This window comes from Zalophus californianus, chromosome 9, assembly GCF_009762305.2.
Source record: "Zalophus californianus isolate mZalCal1 chromosome 9, mZalCal1.pri.v2, whole genome shotgun sequence".
Lineage (NCBI taxonomy): Eukaryota > Metazoa > Chordata > Mammalia > Carnivora > Otariidae > Zalophus > Zalophus californianus.
This window is the reverse complement of record NC_045603.1, coordinates 33,029,132-33,052,153: the sequence shown is the minus strand read 5'-3', so window position 1 is coordinate 33,052,153 and position 23,022 is coordinate 33,029,132. Positions and strand designations below refer to the sequence as shown.

General features: G+C 33.9%; 1 protein-coding gene across 3 annotated transcripts in view; it reads right to left on the bottom strand.

Annotated features, from left to right (window-relative positions):
* The window catches only part of MGAT4C (MGAT4 family member C), a 1,006,121-nt gene that overhangs the window by 410,655 nt on the left and 572,444 nt on the right, over positions 1-23,022 (bottom strand). The window contains exon 3 of one of the 3 annotated variants that reach the window (XM_035721959.1): positions 5,031-5,092. The exons of the other annotated variants lie outside the window; for them this stretch is intronic. The gene's annotated coding sequence lies outside the window, so the exon portion shown is untranslated. The remainder of the gene's footprint in view (positions 1-5,030; positions 5,093-23,022) is intronic. 3 annotated transcript variants of the gene reach the window in all.

Sequence of the window (23,022 nt, the reverse complement as noted above, 5' to 3'; positions counted from 1 at the left end):
CTAAATCTTAGCCAGAAAGTTTGTAGTTCCTCACCATTAAGTAGAATGTTACCTATAGGTTTGGGTTTTTTTTGGTAGATGTTGTTTTTACAGTTGAGGAACTCCCTTTCTATACCTAGTCTGCTGATATTTCCATAGTATATTTTTAGATACATAATGCATACATATATATATATTATTTTCAGATACAGAAATGAAGTCTTATGTGATAGTTTATTTATGTGGAAAAAGGCTAAAATATGAAGGAAGTACAGGGAAATAAAAAAACAATACAATGAGTTTCAATTTGTTAACAGGTTATCAAATCTAAATATATTTAATAACATGATATTTTGCAATGAGATCTGGCAATGAGAGTGCTTCTTATATTATTTTTATTTCTGGGGCCTAAGTTGTTATTCTCTATATGATTGTCAAGTCCCCCCCCCCATCTCTCTCTTCTCTCTCTGTTAAGTACATACATACATATAGTATATATCATATGTAACAAAACATAATACACACATACATACATATGCATATTTGGGGTGGTGCTAGTGCTTTAAAAAAATTAAAACCATATCTACTTATAAACACCTGGGAAATCACTTGTTAGCTTATAGCTTTTATAGAGAAATCATCTCATGTCCCCTGGTATCTGGGATATTTCTAGAAAAATTAAAATATCTCTCTTCACCTCCAGGATCCAGCTTAGCTCATTTGAACAAAGATCAGTTATGTTATATATTTTCTTCAGTAGTGTTCACCTGAATCTATAAAAATTATTACTATTATAACTAACAAATTTCTTAATTTATCTACCAGTAGGTCACACATAATAAATTCATTTGCTAAGAATTTATTATATAAGGTTAACCACCTTTGAAAGAAATGTAAGAAAAAAACCTTTATAATTCAGAATGTAACCTGGATTTTAAAGAAATAAAGCAACTAATTCTGCTGGACTTATATTTGAATTAATAGCAGAAATGGTGTGCCTAGAAAAGTCAATCAGAAGCAAAATGAGGCATGTCTATTATAAATAGAGATTTTTAATGTATAAATCAAAGTGCATTTTATAGATACATATACATTTCAGAGACACTAATCTTTTATGCATTTATGATTAAAATGTTATAATTTTTTTTCAATTTTCTTCTGAAGACAGACTTAGCCCTGTGTTCTATGTACTCCTCTTTCTCTCTTCTAACTGGCGACTGACTACAATTTCTTTGACCTTTTATTTCCCTTGCTGAAATTCTCAGTATTTCAAAATAAGTTGTATTAGGTATTAGTTGCAAGTCATTCTCCTCTTTCTCAGTAATTTCTCATTATTTCTGCATTATCTCCTGTCTTCTTTCTCTGCAATTCTTTTTTATCCTATACAAATGTTCAAACACTGCCTGGAGGGGTCCACTATATATAATCATTAATATTCCTCAGGAAAAGTGATACTTGCTTTTAAATGAACTCTATTGTGAAATATATTCTCCACAAGAATGGCTGAGGCAATTTCTTTTTCTCCGTTTGTTGTAACCCCAAAGAAACTGACTGCTATAACTTTCACATCTATACCTCTTTCTCAGACATTTCTTCTCAATTTGGTTAAAAGCTGTCCATTATGAATCTTTGTTCAAATCCCACAGATCTCAAAATAAAGAAAACTATATTAGCATTTGCAATATTTCTCTCAATATGTTGACTCTCATGCAATATGTTGACTCTCATCGTCTATTCTTATTTTGTTAAAAGGTATGAATACCTGAGTAACAAAATCTGTTTATTGTACTACTTTCATATACTTTTCCCTTTCTTTGTTCCTATTAATTTGCATATTTAAAGAAATAGGGAATTTATGAAATTCAATAATATATAGTGCCAGTCAATAGTAAAATAGAAACATGGTAGAACCTAATCAAACAATGGTTAGGGTAGAAGGTATTTTTATTGGCTGATCCAAAATCTAACATGCCTGTCAAGTGTATCCTTATTTTATCAAAAGATGCACCTAGCTATTGGTACACTTCATTGTAAGATTCCTGCTATTTATTTTTATGTTTATTTATTTATATTGATGTACAATTGTCACACAATGTTTCAATTAATTTCAGGTGCATAACATAGTGATTCAATAACTCTATATGTAATTTATGCTCATCATAAGTGTAGCTACCATCTGTAGTGATGAAGACCATGGAAAAAGTGGAGAAGGGAGGGAAACAGAGAGATAGACGATAGATGATAGATAGATAGATGAGATAGAGGAATATTAAACCCTGACTGAGTTATGAGGAACTCTTAAATATGTGGTCCAGTGAAGAGAAAGAGAAGGAAAATAAGCTACTAAAACAATAGGAAAATCAAATAAACAAAACAAATATATGAGAAGGTGATGTTGGAGAAGTAAAGGGAAAAATGTTTCAAAAAGGATTTAATAGTCACCCTTTCAATACCGATAGGAAGCCAAGATAAGAACTGAAAAGTGTCCAAAGAATTTATTAACAAGAGTCAATTGGCTACCTGAGAAAGTTTGGAAGACACATGAAGGCAGAGGAAGATTGGAGAGAATTGAAGATAAAGTCATGAAAATGGTGCCTGGGAAAAGGAAAAAAAAAAAAAAAGTCTTTGAGCAGAAACAAGGATGACATCTAGAGGGGAATGTGCTATCCCAGCCATGGAATAGTAACTATGTGCAGTGAACACAAAGACATCCAACTAGAAGGATTTTACAAAGAAAATAGATTTGAAGATCAGGAATGAATGTTTTACAGAGTGAAGTGGATACCTGAGAAGTCAGAAGTAAAGGAAAGACCAAACACTGATGAAAGTTTGGGTTCTTCCTCCCACTATAAAAGGTGGAAAGAAGAGAGAAATGGATGCAGATTGAAGTAAGCTTTTTAGATTTAGAGGCAAAAGAATGTGGGGGAACATGCCAGATGATTTTGTTTTCTCAATGAATGAAGTACAAGATTATCAGCTGTAAAAAAACCAAAACCAACCAACCAAACAAACAAACAAAAAACAGGAGAGCAAAGAAAGCAAGGGAAATTTAAAAAGCAATAAAAAATACTTTTCTAAAAATGTAATTTTCTAAAAAGCTGACTTCTCAAATGATGTCTGGAAGGAAAGAACATGTGACAAAAGTGTCCCATAGTCTTTGAGATACAAAGCACTGAATTTGACTGCTGTTCCTAAACTTCAGGTTTCCCCACAATGATAAAAATAAGAATGTTCCAAAATGAAATAATTTCACCCAGAGTGAGCATGAGGCTTGTTGGGAAGATATGATGATATAAAGTGGCCTCTACTCTGAGCCATAAAGGACAGATGGAACCTGCACAGGAGACAATAGGAAAAGCAGTGTTCTTGGGTATGAATAGTAAAAGTAAAGGCTTCAAAGTAAAACATTCTGGGAGATCCTGCTGTGCCATACTCATCAGGGGGTGGAGGTGCCATTCCTGCTTTCCTTTCCTGTCTTCTGAATATGGTGTGTGTGTGTGTGTGGGTGTGTGTGTGTGTGTGTTAACAACTGTAGTTTATAATAGCAAAAATAATAACAGAAATGGTGATACAAATACCATTAAATGTGGTTGTTGTCTTACAAGGATTTATTTTTTAGAAGATTTTATTTATTTAATTGAGAGAGAGCACGGGTGGTGGGGAGGGGCAGAGGCAGAGGGAGAAGCAGACTCCCCGTGGAGCAGGGAGCTGGATACAGGACTCCATCTGAGGACCCTGGGATCATGACCTGAGCTGAAGGCAGATGCTTAACCGACTGAGCCATCCAGGCGCCCCATGTCCTACAAGGATATTTTTGTACATTTGAGATTTCCTTCAAAATCTGGGAAAGATACAAAAGTCAAAGAATTGGGGCATTTTGCTGTTGTTGCCGGCTGCATGTGCCTAAGGGCAAGGCACACTCTTAAACAGGGCAGAAACCACAGAATGTTGACTTTTTCTTTCTTTCTTTTTTTCTTTTACTCTATGGACTCTTGGCTTTATTTGTTACTATTATTATTTTCTTACCCCAGTTCCCCTTAAACTCGAATCTCTTTCAGGGGCAGGGCTGTCATCATATTTCAGTACAATAAACACAGCTGAGGTACTTAAAAGGACTTGTATTAAATGCACACATAATTTAAAAGAAGGTAAAAAGGGAAAAATGGTATTGCTGCAGCTTTTTAGGCTCATGCATTAAGGGATAGAATTATTTTTAAGTCTGAAAAACTGATTCTCAATGCATTTATTCTCGTCCCTGATTGTTCCTGTGTGTGAAATACTTTTACCTGTTTGTCTTTAGCCCAAACTGTAATATAAATTAGTTATTTTCAAGCACACTTGTTAAATCATCATTAAATCTGTACAGATATCATATGTTCCATTTCTTTTATAAATCACAGATTTCCTCTCATTGAACATTTAGCAAGATAAATTGTCAATAAACTTATTAAAATGATCAAATGAACATGAATATTTATTAGTGACATATCAGACTGACATTGCCAGTTGTTTACACCTTCGAGCTGGAAATACTACTCTGAGGTAAATCCATAAAAATATTTAGATTAACATTTCATGGTTTTGTGTATCAAATCACACATGTAATTGAACTATGAAAAAAAGAAACTGGACAAGTTCACTTAAAAAATAGATTTAGCTTTAAATGAAGCTGATTGGTTGTAAAGTTTTTTCAATATTTATATCATTGTTTTCTGAACAAATGCTTACCAAGAAAATGAAGAGTAATATAAATGCAAACTTCAAATTATAAGCTTCTCCAGGAATTACATTGCTATAACATGTAAATCTGCCATTACCTAAAATTAATTGTGTACATGTCAAATATTTGTACATAGTTATGTGTATTTCTTGTCATTTTAGACAGATATGAATTCAGATAGAGTTTATAACATGTAGAGATCTTTGTGGAAATACTGAGGCACATTATAGGTCAAAGAAATTTATATGACAAACAAAATCATGTATTTTGTATATATGTGTACAGTTACATTATTTAGAACCAAAGTGACAAAAGCAATATACAAACTCACCCAGAATACTATCTCCAGATTTTCCAATTTTTAAAATGAAAGGTTAGGGTGATCAGAAATATCTGCAATTAAACACAAAGGCCAAATTTGGTTGGGTTCTTGAAGCTTTATGGTGGTGAGCTGCTGGACATTAATAATATCATTTGTCAGGGGAAAACTTAAAAACACGGGATTCACTTTCAGCGATGGTATCAGAAAAATACTGACTTTACCCTTTTGTCCTGACCAGGCAATCAACAGCATAAAATGTGAAATAACATCACATTTCATTCAATGGTAGAATAGTTTAAGACTCTCCTACCTCAAATACAAATTTAACACGTACAATATGACTCTGTGTTTCGGTTTTATTTTGCTATAACATACAGGCAAAAAGCATTCTGAACAAAAGTAGTTCAAAAGAAAAGAAAACATTTTATGACTTGTAATATAGAACAGTTTCTCTTCTCCCTGACCACATTACTGTGTAAAAGGATTTCTTATCAAACTTTCACCATAGCAAAGAAAAAGAAAACTTCTCTTACCAGAGTGGAATAAAGCATCAACCTTGTTATAACGTTTTCTGCAGCTCTTGTTTGAAAAGACAGATCCAAAGCGGCTTTGTGCATACAACTGACCTGGCTGATCTCCAGTCCCTGCACACACACACACACACACACACACACACACACACACACACACACACACACACACACACACACACACAGTATAATTGGCTCTCAAAAAAGTGTTGTAAACATTCATCATGATGGCACTTGCATGTTGAATCTAGTCACTGTTACCCTAGTGGACTTTTTCCAAACAGGCCAATTATGTTTCTACTTTCCAATCTTGCTGTTTGGTTTTCTCTATTCAATGCTCAGATTAATATCCTTAAAGAAACCATGAATATCAGTGTCATCTCTACTACCATGTCAAGACCTTTGGGTTCTGAAAGTACGGTTCAGACTTAAAAAAATAAATATATCAAGACGACGTTGTCTGATAGATTTACTTGGCATCCATATGTCTTCATTTTTAAAGTTGACAATATTTGGCCCATTATTTACATGTGAATGAGATATCAGTATTTTCTTTTTTCTTTTTTTAATTTTATTTTATTATGTTATATTAATCACCATACATTACATCATTAGTTTTTGATGTAGTGTTCCATGATTCATTGTTTGCCTATAACACCCAGTGTTCCATTCAATACATGTCTCTTTGATACCCATCACCAGGCTAACCCATCCCCCACCCCCATCGCCTCTAGAACCCTCAGTTTGTTCCTCAGAGTCCATAGTCTCTCATGGTTCGTCTCCCCCTCCGATTTCCCACCCTTCATTTTTCCCTTCCTACTATCTTCTTTTTTTTCTTTTCTTTTTTTTAACATATAATGTATTATTTGTTTCAGAGGTACAGGTCTGTGATTCATGAGTCTTACACAATTCACAGAGCTCACCATAGCATATACCCTCCCCAATGTCTATCACCCAGCCAACCCATCCCTCCCACCCCCCACCATTCCAGCAAACCTCAGTTTGTTTCCTGAGATTAAGAATTCCTCATATCAGTGAGATCATATGATACATGTCTTTCTCTGATTGATTTATTTCACTTAGCGTAATACCCTCTAGTTCCATCCACGTCGTTGCAAATGGCAAGATTTCGGTTTTTTTGATGGCTGCATAATATTCCATTGTGTATATATGTGTGTGTGTGTGTGTGTGTGTGTGTGTGTGTGTACCACATCTTCTTTATCCATTCATCTGTTGATGGACATCTTGGCTCTTTCCATAGTTTGGCTATTGTGGACATTGCCGCTATAAACATTGGGGTGCATGTACCCCTTCAGATCACTACATTTGTATATTTGGGGCAAATACCCAGGAGTGCAATTGCTAGGTTGTACGGTAGCTCTATTTTCAACTTTTTGAGGAATCTCCATACTGTTTTCCAGAGTGGTTGCATCAGTTTGCATTCCCACCAACAGTGTAGGAGGGTTCCCCTTTCTCCGCATCCTTGCCAGCAGCTGTCATTTCCTGACTTGTTAATTTTAGCCATTCTGACTGGTATGGGGTGGTATCTCTTTGAGGTTTTGATTTGGATTTCCCTGATGCCGAGCGATGTTGAGCACTTTTTCATGTGTCTGTTGGCCATTTGGATGTCTTCTTTGGAAAAATGTCTGTTCATGTCTTTTGCCCATTTCTTGATTGGATTATTTGTTCTTTGGGTGTTGAGTTTAAGACGTTCTTTATAGATTTTGGATACTAGCCCTTTATCTGATATGCCATTTGCAAATATCTTCTCCCATTCTGTTGGTTGTCTTTTGGTTGTTGACTGTTTCCTTTGCTGTGCAAAAAAGCTTTTTATCTTGAGGAAGTCCCAATAGTTCATTTTTGCCCTTGCTTCCTTTGCCTTTGGCAATGTTTCTAGGAAGAAGCTGCTGCAGCTGAGGTCAAAGAGGTTGCTGCCTGTGTTTCTCCTCTAGGATTTTGATGGACTCCTGTCTCATATTTAGGTCTTTCATCTATTTTGAGTCTATTTTTGTGTGTGGTATAAGAAAATGGTCCAGTTTCATTCTTCTGCATTCTTCTTCATTCTCTTCCCAACACCATTTGTTGAAGAGACTGTCTTTTTTCCATTGGACATTCTTTCCTGCTTTGTCAAAGATTAGTTGACCATAGAATTGAGGGTCCATTTCTGGGCTCTCTATTCTGTTCCATTGATCTATGCATCTGTTTTTGTGTCAGTACCATACTGTCTTGATGATTACAGCTTTGTAATAGAGCTTGAAGTGTGGAATGGATGCCACCAGCCTCGCTTTTCTTTTTCAACATTCCTCTGGCTATCCGGGGTCTTTTCTGGTTCCATACAAATTTGAGGATTATTTGTTCCATTTCTTTGAAAAAGTGGATGGTATTTTGGTAGGGATTGCATTAAATGTGTAGATTGCTCTAGGTAGCATTGCCATCGTCACAATATTTCTTCTTCCAATTCATGAGCATGGAACATTTTTCCATTTCTTTGTGTCTTCCTCAAATTCTTTCATGAGTATTTTATAGTTTTCTGAGTATAGATTCTACTTCCTCACGTTCCAATTCCTTCCCAACTAAGTCTCACAGAGGATCCATCAAGTCATTAAAATAAATCCCATCTTACCCAATCTCTCAGTGGTGTCAACTCAGTTAACTAACTCCTTCTTGAAACATTGTCTTCTCTTGGCTTTAGTGATGCCATCATAAGAAGGTGGCATCAAAAGACTTAGATATTTCCCTAACCTGCAGACTTTTCATGCCAGGTTCATTTGCTGGCTTCTCCTCCTCTGCCTGAATCATGATAGGACTACTCCCTGATTGGTCCTAGACTCCTTACTCTCTCAAATTTACATTCCCTGTAGATGTTCTTATTTAGGTCTACAGCTTTAAATAATATCTATCCTTTTGACTACCAAATATACAACTGCAGCCTGACCTCTCCACTTTTCTCCACGTGGGATACTCCATCTGCTTACTGATCTCAATTCTTGGCTCTCTAACAGCATTTTAAAATTCAAACCTGACAGAAACAGAGCAATTGATTTTGCCATGTCTTTGTAAATCTCACCTTTTCCCAGTCTTCCTTATATTAGTAAAATTCACTAATTATTTAAGCTAAAAAGCAAAGGGTTTTTATAAATTTTATTTTTATTGGTTAAAAATGTATAACATAACTTACCATCTTTTTTTAAATATATTTTATTTATGTATCAGAGAGAAAGCACACAAGTGAGCACACAGGCAGGGGGAGCGGCAGGCAGAGGGTAAAGCAGGCTCCCCACTGAGCAAGGAGCCTGATGTGGGACTTGAACCCAGGACCCCAGGATCATGACCTGAGCCAAAGGCAGACAGTTAACTAACTGAGCCACCAGGCATGTCTAAAACTTACCATCTTGGCTATTTCTAAGTGTACAGTTCTGCAGTGCTAAGTATATTCACACTATTCTGCATCCATCTTCAGAATGTTTTCATCTTGCAAAACTGAAACTCTATACCCATTAAACAACTCCCCAATATCAATAATCTACTGATATATACAATAATACAGATGAATCTCTAAGTAATTATGCTTAGGGAAAGAAGCTACACAACATGAGTATATACTGTATGATTTCATCCATATGTAAAATTCCAAAAATGCAAATTAATTTATTGTGACAGAAACAGATCAGTTGTTGCCTGGAGACCAGAAAAGAGGGTTGTAGAACTGGTATGAGAGACAGTCAAGGAGTATAAGGAAACTTTTGTGGATAAAAGATGAGTTCATTATCCTTATTATCTCAATCATTTCATGAATGTATGTATATGTCAAAAGTAATAAAACTGCATACTTTAAATATGTACAGTTCAATTTAAATTGAACTGAGATATTATACTGAGGTAATAACATTTATAATAAACATAAATAAATAAAACTCCTAAAATTAATTAGAACATGATTGTCAATCTAATGTTTAAAGTCAAAAATATTTGTAGGCACTTCCCATAAGAGGATATCCAAATGGCCAATACCATGTGAAAGAGTGCTCAACATTATTTCTTATCAGAGAAATGCATGCTCACCATATTGAGTAAAATATCTAAAACATTATTTCAATATTTTGGAGAGAATGTAGAGCAAGTGGAACTCTTATACACTTAAAGTTTAGCAAATTGGCATCAGCACTTTGAAAAACTGGGAGTATATCCTGAAGTTGAAAACATTCTTACCCTATGATCCAACAACTACACTCCCGGTTTTATACTTTAAAGTACACGCATATGGCATCAAAAGGTGTGCCTTAAATTACTTGCGGTGCCTGCAAAAACAACTGTCCCTTCTTCAATCAACACTCCTGTTTGCACACCACCCTGTCAGTATTGTAAACAGAGCAGATAGTCGTTCAGAAATTCTAGTGGAGGTAATTAAAACCTAACACAGAAGAGGTGTTTCTGGAGAAGTATGGGCAAATTGATGGAAAAAAACAGAGCCAAAAATTTGGAAATGATCCAAAGTCCATCAGCAATAGCCAAAAACTAAAAACTATCAAAATGTCCAGTAGTAAAATGAATAAATGCGTTTTGGAATATTCACATAATATGAAAAAATACATCAATGAGAAGTAACAAACTATTTTTATACATAAAACCAGTGAATCTCTTAAGCATAATGTTGAGAAAAGATGTTACATACAAATAATATATCTTGTAGAATTCCATTTATATTGGCTTCAAAAATGGTCAAAATAATTTATGATAATAGATGTCAGTTTACTGATTACTTATTATTCTTTTTGGGGTAAATTGAGGATAATGACTAGGAAGAACTGCAAAATAATTTCCTGAGATATCAGTAATATTTTCTTTCTGTTAAGGTTATATTTACATATGGGATATGTTCACTGTGAAAATTCACTGTTACTCACATAAGAGTTTATACTTTTCTGTATATGCTTCAGTATAATTTTTTGTATATATATATACATATATATAATTTGTATATAATCAATATAATTTTATGTATATATACATATATATGCACATATATGTACACATACCATATACATATATATAAAGATGTAATAAAATAATTGTGATATATGTTCTAAAGAACAGATTTGAAATGTTTGTGGAAATGTAGTGCTAAGGCAATATTACATTTTATCCTGAAAGTGAAAATAAATCAAATGGAAGATAAGGTTAAAATGTTCCAGTAGGAAAGTAGCCATTTGAATAATTACTTATCCCAGGAAGGCTGCTTCAGATGACATTGTCAAGAGAAATAATGCACTTGTTTTCTTAAAATAATACACCATTATAGTACAGATATTACTCTGTATGCATTTTACATTTTCTGTTTATGAAACTTCTTGAAGTTCTGACTTAGAGAAAGAAACTTGCTTTTTTGCATAGATTTACAAAATCAGTGTCTTAACAGAAAAAAAGTGAAAAAACAATATCTTAACATTTATATTATCTTATTGCTTTTTTCCTCACATTACTAATATGAATTCTATGTATTGTTTTCTATACTATCTACTGTTTACATAATAAGATGAAAATTGATATCAGAGCTTAAGTTAATCATGTAACCCATTCCTCTGATATTTAGGGATTTGATTAGTCACTCTTGGGAAAAATGTGGGTATCACAGTGATACAGAAACAGGCTTGAATATATATCAGTTTTTGCAAGTTATATATTGGTACTATGCCCCCTTTTCCTCATCTATGAAAGGAGTCAACTTCCTGACTGTGAGGAGACCATAAGATAATGAAGATGAAGTGCCTAGAACAGACCTTTACACATTGTAAATGGAAGCATTATACATGAACATATAAAATATGTTATAATCTAAACACTTATTATCACATCAAGCACTAATACCAAGATGATTTTTGGCCATGCATCACTAGTGTTCTACATAATAGATAATTTTGGAATATAATGATATGAAATGAATAAAAGATGAATAATGCCAAGGAGAAGAGCTATTGTAGAACATTGGCCCTATAACAAAAACAGTATTCTAAAGAAGGCCCTTTTTCTGAATGAACAGAATTCTGTTTATGTAACTGATGATTATGATGAGCACTTTGGTCTGAGTAAAAAAGAATGACCAGAAACACCTTGGCATAACTTAAAGTAACAAGAAATATGTCAATAAACTTATAAAAGCTTAAAGATTATTATTTACTACTAAATAAAATCATTACTTTGCATAAACATCAGTTAAATTTTAAAAAGAAAACAACTTTAATAGAATTGCTTTCAATAAGAAGCATGTGGATTGACCAGAGTCTGATCTCATTGTAATTTTTATTGCTTTAAGCAGACTTGTTTTTCAGTCTCCCTCAATATTTATTTAAGGAAAAAAAGAGATCTCTTTAAATAGTTAGGACCCTAAAAGTAAACACAAAAGAGGAGAAAAGGGCCCCTGGGTGGCTCAGTCAGTTAAGCATCGGATTCTTGGCTTCGGCTCAGGTCATGATCTCAGGGTCCTGAGATGGAGCCTGCATGGGGCTCCAGGCTCAGCAGAGAGTTTGCTGGAGATTCTCTCCCTCCGTCTCCCTCTGCCCCTCCACCCACTTGTATACACACACACACACATACACATACACACACACACGCTCTCTCTCTCTCTCAAATAAATAAATAATATTTTAAAAAGGGAAAGGGAGGAGAAAGGCATTAGAGAAATAAAAGCAATGAAGAGCAAGAAGAGAAAATACAAAAAAAAAAAAAAAAATCCCATTGGAGGTCATATCTTTACCCATGCTTTTTGCCATGACATGCATATGCCATGACATTTTATTGTGTCAACTAACCTAGTTTTTCAGAGTTTGACTGTATGTGTATGACTAATTTTCTCAAACGTAAGAATCATTTAACATTTTTGCCTCTTCCTAAGAGCGAAATAGTTTCTGTGATTTTTTAATATGATTTTTTTAAATGGCTGGATCCTGTCAAAAAGTAGATCAATGACTTGCTGGAGATGGAGGCAGAGTGAGAGCAGAGATGTTGACCAAAAAGAGCACTGTTTAAGAAAAGAAACTCTTCCATATGATGACATGGTAGTAGTTACACGGTTGCATGCATTTATCAAAGTGTATCACATACATGGAAATATGTATTGAAATGGATACATTTTATTATTTGTAAAGTTTATCTCAATAAAATGTATTAATAGGAAGAAAAAATTAAAAGGGCCAGCCCCCCCCAAACAGTAAGAGAATTTGAATTTCATACAGGCCACAGCAGTGCACAACTCCAAAAGATTACTATTCACAAATGTAATGGTATTCTTGGAGTTGCTCAGCAAAGATTGTCTTTCATGCCACGACTTATTCTTTTATATATCATCTAGAGCTTCACCTTCTCTGTGAAATGTTTATCAAATGCACACTCTCTCCCCTTTTTCTCATCTGTACAGATTTTACAACTTAATAAAATTAAATATGCACAAAACTATACTTATATAAAAAGATTATGATAATGATCTTTTAATGGAGTATAATAAACTTCTCCATAATAAATAAACTGGTCTTCATGTTAGTTTTTAAACATTTTAAACAAACACATAAAAATAAGAATAACAACACTATTACTATAAAACATTAAACATAAAACATTAAAAAGTGGCATGCCACATAATAAATGATGGTTAGATGAAAATTGAATTTAAATGGCAATACTCATAGTTAATGCTATTTTTTTCTTTTTCTTGTCCCTTTTATCTTCTTATTTTTCTCCCTTCTCAATCCCGCCCTCCTCCTCACCCCATTCTCTTCTTGCTTATGTTTACTTTTCTCATTATTATAGCAGCTCATATTTACTGAATACCCTCTATATGCCAGGGGCAGGTTTGAGTGCTCCACATACTGCAAAAGAAAGTTACTTTCTTTCTTTCAACTGCCATATCTTCTTCTTTATTAAGTCTGTCAGCTTCCACTTTCAAAAGAATTTGTCTCCTTTATTTTAAGTCCCATTTTGAGGTACCAAATAATATTCACAATATTCACATTTATCATTTACAAATAAAGTCTTTAGAAGATTATCACACGTTGTTTTCTTCTTTCTTATCAACTAATCAACGTATCTTAGCTCTTGGATTGTGTCCTCAGCATTTCTATAAAAATAAATCTGTTTAGGCTGTGTGGCAGTATTATGTACACTTGAACTCTGCGTCATTTGACATTTTTTTATAATGTCCATCTAAACTTATGACAGTTCTCCAAATTAAGCATTTTTTAAAGATTTATTTATTTGACAGAGAGAGACACAGCAAGAGAGGTAACACAAGCAGGGGGAGTGGGAGTGGGAGAAGCAGGCTTCCTGCTGAGCAGGGAGCCCAATGCTGGGCTCGATCCCAGGACCCTGGGATCATGACCTGATCAGAAGGCAGACGCTTAATGACTGAGCCACCCAGACGCCCCCAAATTAAGCATTTTTGAAATATTTCTTCCTTATTGAACCTGAGTTTCCTTACTTAAATTTCAAATTGCTGATATAACCACTCTATAACTCAGACTTTGATTCAGAATCTTCCCTTTTGGTGTTAATAGTTTGTTTTTTTTTAAGATTTATTTATTTATTTATTTGAGATAGAGACAGAGAGAGCACAGGCAGGGGGAGGGGCAGAAGGAGAGGGAGAAGGACAAGCAGACCAAGGGTTCGACCCCAGGACCCTGAGATCATGACCTGAGCTGAAGTCAGACACTTAACTGAATGAATTACCCAGGCACCCCAACAATTTTCAAATTAATCATTCACCATCTTAAGCTATTCTGCTTAATACTGTGGTCCTCTTAACTAATATTTTGGAGATATTGTGCTATGAAAAGGAAGGTAACCCAGAAAAGCCCACCCAATATTGAGAAGAACAAAGTTGGGGGACAGACACCACCTAACTTCAAGACCACTATAAACCCACAGTAATCAAGGCAGTGTGGTATTGGTGAAAGAGTAGACAAATAGATCAATGGAACAGAATAGCAATCTCAGAAATAGATGAGCATAAATGTAGTCAAGTGATCTTTGACAAAGAAAAAGAAAACAATCCAATGAAGCTTAAGCAAATGATCCTGGAACAACTGGACATCCACATGCAAAAAAATGAATCTAGACACGGATTTTTACACTCATAAATTTTAGCTCAAAATGGATGACATATTTAAATGTAAAACACAAAATTATAAAAGTCCCAGAAAATAATGTAGGAGAAAACTTGGATGATATTCAGTATAGTGATGATTTTTTAGATACAACACCAGGGTATGATCCATGAAGGAAATAATTGATAAGATGGATTTCATTAAAATTAAAATTTCTGCTCTGTAAAAGAAAATGGCAAGACAATAAGACAAGCCACAGATTAAGAGAAAACATTTGCTAAAGACATATATGATACAGGACAGTTATCCAAAATATGCAAAAAACTAAAAAAAATGCAACAATAAGAAAAGACCAACCCAATAGAAAAATGGGCTAAAGACTTTTTTCTTTTTTTTTTTTTTTGGTTGCAAGTTTATATTTAAATTTCAGTTAGTTAACATACAGTGTAATACTAGTTTCAGGTGTAGAATTTAGTGATCCATCACTTACATACAATACCCAGTACTCATCACAAATGAAAAATGGGCCAAAGACCTTAGCAAACACTTCAACAGAGAATATAGACACACATGGCAAATAAACAAAGGAAAAGATACCCTGCATCATATGTCATTAGGGAAATGCTAATTAAAACAACGAGATTCCACTACATACTTATTAGAATGCCCAAAATCCAGAATACTGACAACACAAATGCTGGCAAGGATGTGGAGCAACAGGAACTCTCATGCACTGCTGGTGGGAATGCAAAATGATACATCCACTTTGGAAGACAGGTTTATTTTCTTTGTTTGTTTGTTTGTTTACAAAACTAAATACACACCTACCATATGATCCAGCAACCATGCTTTCTGATATTTTACTAAGAGGAGTCAAAAACTTATGTCCACACAAAAACCTGCACACAAATATTTATAACAACTTTAATTGCAATTCTAAACCTTGGAAACAAAGAAGATATCCTTCAGGAGATGAATGGATAAATAAACTGTGGTACATCCAGACAATGGAATATAATTCAGTGCCAAGAAGAAATGAACTATCAAACCATGAAAAGAACACAGAGAAACTTTAAATGTATATTACTAAGTGAAAAAAGCCAATCTAAAAGAACTATGTACTGTATGATTCCAACTATATGACATCCTGGAAAATTCATGGAAATAGCCAAACTATAGAGATAGTAAATGATAAGTCATTGGGGGAAGGGAGTAAAGATGAATAGGCAAAGCATGGAGGATTTTTAGGGAAATGACTCTGTACACTACCATAATGAAGGCTACATGTCATTATACATCTGTCCAAACCCATAAAATGCACAACATCAAGAGTGCACTATAACATAAACTATGGACTTTGGGTGATAATGATGTGTCAGTGAAGGTTTAGCAATTGTAACAAATGTACAACTCTATTGAGGGGTTTGATAATGAGAGGCTATGCATGTGTGGGGACATGAAGTGTATGGGAAATTTCTGTATCTTCACCTAAATTTTGCTGTGAACCTAAAACTGCTATAAAAAAATGAACAAACAAATCTTAATTTAAAAGCATAACAATAGCACATACCCTCCCCAAAGTATGTGCTACGGTGAGTGCTGTGAATTGTGTAAGACTGTTGAATCACAGACCTGTGCCTCTGAAACAAATAATACATTATATGTTAAAAGAAGAAGAAGAAGAAGAAGAAGAAGAAGAAGAAGAAGAAGAAGAAGAAGAAGAAGAAGAAGAAGAAGAAGAAGAAGAAGATAGGAAGGGGAAAATGAAGGGGGGGAATCGGAGAAGGGGATGAACCATGAGACACTATGAACTCTGAGAAACAAACTGAGGGTTCTAGAGGGGATGGGGGTGGGGGGATGGATTAGCCTGGTGATGGGTATTAAAGAGGGCACGTTCTGCATGGAGCACTGGGTGTTATAGGCAAACAATGAATCATGGAACACTACATCAAAAACTAAGATGTAATGTATGGTGATTAACATAATAAAAAAAATAAAAAAAATAAAAGCATAACAAAACAACAGCAGAATAAACCCATGTAAGTTAATAGACACAACTCTAAACTATAGAGCCTGATGAATTTTTACAAAGTTAACACATTTATTGAGCCAGTCTTTTAACAAATTGAGTTATAGAATATTTCCAGGAGCATGAAAACCTGCCTTATGGTCCCTATAGGCATCATTCCTCCCCCCACCATCCTGCACTCTTCTCACTTCTGTCACCATGAGACTAATTTGGGTTGCTATTTAAATTTTTAATAATGGAACATTATATATTATTTTACATCTGACTTCTTTTGCAGAGCATTCTGAATATAAGATTTAGTACTACTGTTCCACATAGCAGCTGTAGCAGTGCTTGGTCATTTCATTTTTGTATACTATTATATTGAAAGATTAAACCCTATTGAATGTATCCATTCCAAATTTGAAGAAAATTTGAGACATTTTTAGCTGTTAATAATTATTTTGCTTTGATTGCTTAATGGATATGGGGATAATGAAAATGATTTGGAGCCATATAAAAGTTGTATTTATACAACATTTTGAATGTGCTAAGTATCACTGAATTGTGTAACACTTTCAAATAGTTAATTTATGTCATGTGAATTTCACCTCAATAAAAAGCATTGTGTCGCTTTGGCCTTCAATCATATTTTTTTTATTTTTTTTATTTATTTATTTTTATAACCACGCTTCAATCACATTTTTTTTAGCCTACATGTGTTATAGGATATTCATATGTTCAGCTTTAATAGACATTGCCAAGTTCTCAAGGTGGCGATGCCAATTTACTATATTCACTGTAAGTGAGTTGTTAGTTACTCTATATCCTTGCCAACATTGTTTAACACCCCCGCCCCTGTACTCATTGTGGTTTTAATCAGCATTTCCCTGAACATGATTGATGCTGGGCCCCTGTACACGAGCATATAGGCTATTTGGGTAGCTATTTAAGTGAAGCATCTAATTTTTCATTAGGCAGCCTTATTTTATTAGGTTGCCTTTTCTTGATGATTTGTAGGAATTCCTTATATATTTTGGACAAAAATTCTTCACCATATAAAAATGGTCTCTGGCATTTATTCAAATTGTCAAAATATTCTCTCAGTCTGTCACTTGATTTTTTTTTTTACTATCCTAATAGTGAACAGAAGTTCTTTTAATGTAGTTCAGTTTCTCATTTTTCCCTTTATAGTTAGTGTTTTGAGTCTTGTTAACATATGTTTGTCTACCACAAAGTCATGAATATCTTTTATATTATCTTTTAGAAGCTTCGTTGTATTACCATTTATTTTTGGGTCTAAGATCCTCTTCAGTTAATTATTTGGTACTAGGTAAAGTAGTGATCAAGCTTCTTTCTTTTTCTTTTTAGTTTCCTTTCTATTTCTGGTGTGTATGTACATACACACATTAATTTATGTCTAAATATATACATATATACACATGCATATACATGTGTCTATGTGTATTCACACACACACAAATATATTGGCAAATATCGAAAGAACTGTCCTTGTTTTTTTACTGCATTTAGTGCTATATTTGTCATATATCTGATGATCATATAAAGAAGGTTGGTCATCTGTCAGGCTCATTTAGTTCCTTTGGAGACAATAGGCCTTTCATTTGGACTCCTTTTAAAGATTTTCTTTTGTGTTTGGTCTTCAGCAGTTTTATTATGAAGTGCCTAGGTTTTCTTTGCATTTGATATTCTTACATCTTCTTCAATCTTTGGTATCATATCTTTTGTCAGATTAGAAAAATTATTGGTCAGTATCTCTTTGAATCTTGCTTCTGCTTCTTTTCTCTCTTTCTAGGACTTTAATTAAATGTACCTCTCATCTTTTTTTTTTTTGTCTCTGTTCTTCAAGATATTCTTTGCTTAATTCAATAGATTTGCTTTAAAAGATTAGACAGTAATCCTCTCTTCTGCAATGTCAATCTTCCTTTATATCTACCTATTGAATTCTTTATTCAGTTATCAAAATTTTCAGTTCTAGGATTTTTTCACATTACACACACACACATACACACACACATACACACGCACACTTTTAACTACAGTTCTCTGTCGAAATGTTCTATTCTATTCTATCTTTGGATATATTAATTATATTCTATTCATTTTTGGATACATTAATTATCATTTTAAAGTCTGTGTCTGATAATTCTAACATCTACATAACCTGTGGGTCTATTCTGTTGCTTAATTTTCTCTTGGTTTTCAATAATTTGGGTCCTATTTTTCTACTGGGATTAATTATTTTTGTGTAATTGATGGCAGACAGAAATTTATTAGGACAAATCACCTAATTCAGTTGAGGTTGATCTATTTCTTGTTTGTTTTTATGCTAGGTGGATGGATCTCCCAGTGGGTCTCCACTGAAAGTGTGGGGCACAATCCAGTCACTCTTCTTTATTAATTCTTGAATGCCAATTGTGGACTTCCTAAGGCTGTGTGACTGCCAAGTTCTTGGTTTTGTTTTTAAGCCCTAGACAGCTGTTTTCTACTGGGTTTCTCTTAATTCAGCTCAAGTTCTTATTGCGGTTATATGAGATATTAAGACTGATATCTGTACATTTTTCTAGCCTGAGATGGAAGTTTGGACAAGTTATTTAAACTCTTTAAATTTTGCCTTCTTATTCTTTACATGGGAATAAAAACAAGAAAGGGTGGTAAATGTGCTTGAATGAAAAGTATTAATTTCTGCTATATTCCAGTACCAAATAATCCCCTATATGAGGAGGACTTCCTTCAAAGTCATGCCCCAACTATTCAACACAATTCCTGTCTTTCCAATAGCCCAGTGGTGTATACACTAATACAATAACTGAATCACTCTTTGTGTGAGGAATGTCTATTTCAGGAAAGCTTTTGTTCCTCTGGATTAGGTTGACCCCAGTTCAATTCCTAGTACCAAATATGTCTCCTTGTTAAATAACTGAAAGTTTTACTTCTTTCACGTTATTGTACTGGGAAAATAGGATATTTTAAACCTTTTGCTCTTTTTGAAAATACAAAAATGAAAAATAATACACAAAAGAAGTCTCTTCCTTCATAGGGACAATGAAGTATTTCTAAACATAATTCTCTGAAAATCATACTTTAGGAAAAGAACTTCACAATAAGCATCATACAGAGGTTCTCACTCCTACCTCTGAAAGGACTCTGAATATGCATCTAAGTAAAATTCCAGAACCAAATAGTTTTAAAATTGGAAAATATGAAACTGAAGTCACATATCTATGCTTGCAGGCAAAAACAGAAGACATCTGGGCCACCTGGATGGCTCAGTCAGTTAAACATCCAACTCTTCATTTCAGCTCAGGTCATGATCTCAGGGTTGTAAGATCAAGCGTTGGTTTGGGCTCTGTGCTGGGCATGAAGCTTGCTTAAGATTCTTTCCCTCTCCCTCTGCCCCTCCCCACCTCATGCTTGCTTATGCGCGCTCTCTCTCTCTCTAAAAAAAAAAAAAAGAAAAGAAAGAAAGAAAGAAAGAAAGAAAGAAAGAAACAAACAAACAAAAGATGACAACTTCACAAATTCAAATTAGTTAATTGGTATTTTTAATTCCTAAAATTAAAAATATCTAATTTTCAAATACCCAGGCACGTTCTTATCCTTATGGTCTAGGTCTGGCATTGTTCTTTTATTCAGCACTCTGCCAGAAAGGATACTTTTTAGAAATGACTAAATTTATAATAACTTGAGTTCTCGATTTTAAGGGGGTTTTGATGACTCAATATATCCTGATAAATTAAGAGATTCACAAAACAAGGGTAGTGTTTAATCTGTTTTAAATTTTTGATTCAGGATATGTCTATTTTAGCCAACTTCCCTTCAATACTTTTAATAAGGAAAGTCTGAGGAGGAGGCACAGACATAGGATACTGGTATGACACTTGAGGAAAGTTAGGGGGATCAAACTAAACATGCACATTTTAAAAAATTCATAATATAGGGCACCTGAGTGGCTCAGTCGGTTAAGCAACTGCCTTCAGCTCAGGTCATGATCCTGGAGTCCCAGGATCGAGTCCCGCATCGGGCTCCCTGCTCAGCGAGGAGCCTGCTTCTCCCTCTAACTCTCCCCCCTCTCATGTACTCTCTCTCATTCTCACTCTCTCAAAATAAATAAATAAATCTTTTTAAAAAAATTCATAATATAAACTCTTATAGGAATCTTGTATTTTCTTAGCTTTTATGTCCTATCAGGGATCTCTGTTAGAAACTTCACAAACATAAATATTCATATACACACAAAGGCAGTGGTTTCTGAATCAGCTATGTATATATTAGATATCTTATATATATATTTTATATATTTATATTATTATATATTTATATATATATTTATATTATTATATATATATATAATTATATATCTAGAATATATTCACCTTCATGAGAAACGCCTGGGAGTATTTTCAAAATCTAGATTCCTGGATCCCATTGCAGAATGACTGAGTTGGATGCTCAGGTAAAATGATCCAGGAAGTCCCTCTTTCAGTCAACTTAAGTGATTACTATAGTCATCAGTTTTAGAACCCTCTAAGATATATATATAATAGATAAACTATCTATGACAGGATTATAATTTTAGAAGAGATTCAATTCTTTCATTTTTTTTCTTTGAATTATTGAGATTAATATATCATCAATTCTTTGAATAGAACTAAACAACTTCATAACTGGTATACTGGTTACAATGCTGTAGTATTTTCTTGCCCAATTGAGGCATATCAATTTTCATTATTTAACTTTCATTACTTTCTTTTGCAAAGCACATAACACAGAGAATTAATGGAAGGCAACATGCAAATTGATACTTAATCCTACTGACCTGTTGGAGAAATGCATAAAAGCCAGGATTAAAATAATTTAAAATAATAGATTTTTCTCACTGTCTCAATGAAAATGCTTAGTTTTACTTATGAATAGATTTATTTCGGCTAAGCCATGCCATAGCCTGGTGGAAAGATAATGTTATTTCTGGTTAATTGCTGTCCATTTGCTTTCAGTTCATTATATAATCTCCATTATAAAAATGGAGATTTTTTTTTTATTTGGGAAACTATTTTCAATGTAGTTTAGCTGAAATGTCATCTTAGTTTATAAAGGAAAAGAAAATAGCATGTTAATTTATTCAGCAAGAGAGACTTTTGGTCACAGATTTTAGACTCTAGAGGCTACAGTTGATGATGAAGTTGTCAGCAATTGCTATTTTCATCCACTAAAAGAATAATGGTATCTCTAGGAAAATCAAAACGTATTGCTTTAGCAGAACCTTGTTAAAAACCAAAAATGCAATAATAATAAATAAAATCACAGATTTTTCTTCCCTCCTCATTTCATGTACATTAGTGTGCAATAACCCATGTGAATATCTACTGTCATAAAATATTTTTTAAAGATTGCTTTTAAATTGAAAATTTTTTTAGTCAGAAAAAATTTAAAGTTAGAAAATCATAGACTAGATTTTTTAAGTTGTTAATACAAAACAAAAAAATAAAGAAATACTATCAACAACGAACAGAAAATAACTCTAAAATCCCTGAGTTGAACATTATCTTTAAAGGTGAACAATGTGTGATTAGCTACCTGAAGTGTTTTAGCAGCTACCTTAGATTCATTTTAGAAGAACAGGTATGAATACCTTTAAAAATACTTAAAATCATTACAGATTGTAAAACTAATACATCCCTCAGTTGGTTTATTTTACTCCATCTCCTCATCCAGATCTCTATGGTCTTCAAGTACCTCGATCGCCAAGTAGACCTTAGAATCCTTGATATCCTTACTCTGAAAGCTCTTAGAAGTGCAACTGGTCTTTCTCTGGGTAATTTCTGATCCCCACAGTTTCCCAGTTCACAATATAGTCTCATCCTGAATCTCTCTTAACCGTGCAACTAGACTGTATTTGTGTTTAAAATTTACATACACACAAGGGCAGTCATAAATCTCCATTTGGAGGTAAGAAATAGAAAGAAGATAATTATCCACTGGGGACATAAAGTGTGTTCATCACCGCATGAGGGGATGACACACACATTTCACCTGCTCCTCACAGTTCCAGAAAGCCATAATTAAGAGTGTGGAAAAGCCATAAAAGGTATTATCTACACACATGGAATGAATATCACAAAGTCCTTTCTGTTAGGGTAAAATGTAAACAGTAGAAAGATTGTGATTATTTCACAATACTGCGAATTCTAACAGGCAATTTTTTTGTCTTTCTGTGAGGGCCACTTACAAAACACTTCTTATAATGTATAGAATACTTTTGGAATGTACGCACACCCAAACCAGGCCATTTGACTTTGGCTCTGGTTTTAGAGGCAGTTAATGGAGTGAGGTAAGTTGTTAGATGCTAT